The following is a 3,310-nucleotide window of genomic DNA, read 5'->3' on the forward strand; positions in this document are numbered from 1 at the left end:
GGTGACGTCACAGAGTTGGTCAATGCTTCAGCTAGCAGTTGAATACTTTGGATATACCGGCAATATATCACAACCATACAACACTTAAAAAATTTGGTATGATGGAAGATGAGGCTGAAAGGACACTCAAGCATCTAATTCACATGCTGTTTGACCCCAGCCATAGTAAGGAGAGAGACTTTTGAATCTAGCAAGCTAGTGGTCCATCGGACCTTACCAAAAACGTACCGTTTCATTTCCACTTTAACCCTTCCAGTTATGGTCTACTCCAAAGAATGTTCTCACCTAATAAGAATGTTCAGTGACTTCAGTGCTTATACTGAGTTCATTGACGAGTTATATTGGTTCCTGCAGACTCGAACCAGAAGGTCCTAGCTCTGGATGGCCACATGCTGAACCATTCCTTTTTTGATTTTGAGACATTTTTGATTTATGCTCAATATTGAAGCGTGGTCCGGTTTATATGCTGTGGTTTTAGATACGGCCGAGGCGGTGAGCAAGTGGGGGCGAGTTTAGTCAGACAACGGAGGGACATAAGGGCCAAAAAGAGCGGAGATCCAGGTGGAAAAAGGGTCCCAGCGTTCTCGCGCACCTCGCTCTACTAGCGGGTCAAACTTCACAAGTTGTTTTCCGCAATTTCGGTCATAAAAACAAAAGAAGCCGGTGTCCTGTCTGCGGCACTGTTTGCGATCAGCTACAATTTGGGAGAGGTGCAGCAGAGTTTTTGCGGAGAGGGCGGGGACGTTGACACTCTGGAGCCGAGGTATTGCATTGCACTGATTTTGTGCAGTATTTTTTGATGCAAGGCCTTTCAGAATCTATAACGCCGGGGCATTATTATTTTTCAGTGAATGATGTTTTACTAGGCCTAGGTGGAGTACAATTTTTCTACCTCTGTTAATTGCTGTAGTTTCTCAAATAAAATGCATAATGATAATGCAGCTTTCATTGATTTATTTCAAATTTGAAACATTGTCTAGCCGGTAAGGTAAAAAAAAAAAATAAATAAAAAAATAAAAAAATAACAATTAATCGAATTGAATCGAATCGTGGTGTATTCTTGAAAATCGAAAATAATGGAATCGTTGGGTCAGGAAATCGATACTGAATCGAATCGCCATGATGGGTGTGATTTATACCCTTAGTGGGCATTCGCAAACAAGGATTCTTCTTCTTCCTCTCAGATGAAAACAAAAAAGCATGGAGGGGGTGCGAGTGAAATGGAGTAAAATTAGCAGACCGTAGTAGCCACGTTTGCTCAGCCATGTCTTTGTCCAAATATGTTGTCGCCTTTTCTTTTCAGGGCTTTCAGCACACAAAATTGCACAAATTGCCAAGGCAGCGCGTTTCGCTCTAGAAAGCCTCATATTCCTCTTCTACCTGCTTGGCTTCCGGATAGACGAGTCTGAGTAGCGCCATCTCACTGTGGAGCTGAGTCCGACATGGTTTTTCAGACGTACAGTGTGAGCAGGTAGATCGCATCAGAGCATCGTGCTGCACAATCTGAGAACATACATCTTGAGCTGTAAACTCACACTGTACGACGAAACCCTTTGGTTTCGTCGTACAGTGTGAGCTCTTGAATGAAAAAATCGCACAGCATATGCCCGGCTTCACTGGATGAACTGATGCAGCTATGTGGAGAAACATGGAGGAATCAAAAAAAAAAAAAAAAAAACAATTAATCAAATTGAATCGTATGTGGAGAAACATGGAGGAATCCCTGAGAGCAGGTATCATTCATCCCTCCTCCTCTGCAGTTGATGTAGGTTTCTTCTTTGTAGGAAAAAAGATGGGTCCCAGCATTTATGCATCAATTATATTGGGCTTAATTCCATCACTTTTAAAAATCTTCACCACATAACCATCATGTATTCTGCTTTTGATGTCGTTCAGGGAGCTAGAATCTTCTCCAGGCAGGACCTTGGTGAAGAGTTTGAACCAAGAGGTTTAGATTAAGCTGTGTATCCTTTGTGGTCGAGAACCTGCCAAGTGGTCGCACAACATTTAATATTCTATTAGCTCTCTGCCCTGCAGCAAATCTGGCTTTTCTCCCTTTTATGTGGTTTATGGTTATCAAACACTAGTATTCTCAATCCAAGAAAGGTAGGTCACGGTTCCCTCAGCGCATTCTGCAACTCAGTGGGTTTTGTGAAAGACCAATAATTGACATACCCCTGCTCCTGCATGCCAGGTTAATCAGTAGGTCTTTGGCTGTCCACGTGCAGCTTCCTCACAATATGAGCATTCATCCCATATGTCCAGAGTCAAGCCCTTCATCCAGTCTTGGTTCTGTTGCTGTGTGGATGATGTCACACGCTGCTCCCTCAGCCAAGCTCTGAGCGGTTACACCTGCAGCAGCTCCAATTAACAGGAGTTGCTGCACCTGGTAAGATCACTATATATTCCTGGCTGTTACAGTAGGTAACTTCCATATTCTTTTAAGCCATTTGTGTGAATAGACACTCTAGTCCTCTTTGACTGCCTTTTTGTAATTTAACTTAAGATTGGACTCCTGCATGTTAACTTTACCAGCACATCCTCACTGGTAATTCTAAGCCCTTCCTAACATGGTCAGAAAAATTGCATGCCCCTTGAACCTCTGCAGCTCTCCCTCAGTTCCTAATCATATTGTAAACTCGGATCAACTTTTATTTCTTCAGCATAATATTGAAGGCTTCCGATGCAGGTCCAGCAGATTCCGAAATAGCTTCTTCCCCACCGCCATCAGACAGCTGCACTGTTGAAAAAACTCATGTCATGTCACAGACTCTGCATCAAACTGACAACACCAAACCAAAACAATACAAATTTGCTTCCTCTGAACTTCCATATAAAATTAGTTATTTTGTACCATGTTTTTTTTTTTACCTCCAGACTGTTTACATTTGATCACTACTGCACTTTAAGAAATGGAAATGTCACGAGAGCTGTAGAAAATGAAATTTCGTTTTGTATGCACTGTGTATACAAAATGTCAGTGAAAGTCTAATAATGCTTTTTAAACAAAGATTATGAAAGTGTTGATCAATAATTATCAGCTCATCTGAAATTGCAATAACCATAGTCTATCTTATGGCACCTGCACTGACAATGCACTATGTCATAAAGTTTAAATAGTCTTACAGCTTTTTGTTTTTTTAATAACTGTACATTGTCTCCATACTCAGAAATGTACCCTTTATGTATACATTCATACGCTGATGGTAGTAAGCTACCTGGAGCAGACTGACAAAAGCAAAGCTGTCACATAATCAGCACCACTGGGCCCTCTGATCGTAACACCAACCAAGGTGGGTGTACTGTCTTG

The sequence above is a fragment of the Cyprinodon variegatus genome, unplaced genomic scaffold (assembly GCF_000732505.1).
Source record: "Cyprinodon variegatus isolate N-32 unplaced genomic scaffold, C_variegatus-1.0 Scaffold369, whole genome shotgun sequence".
Classification (NCBI taxonomy): Eukaryota; Metazoa; Chordata; class Actinopteri; order Cyprinodontiformes; family Cyprinodontidae; genus Cyprinodon; species Cyprinodon variegatus.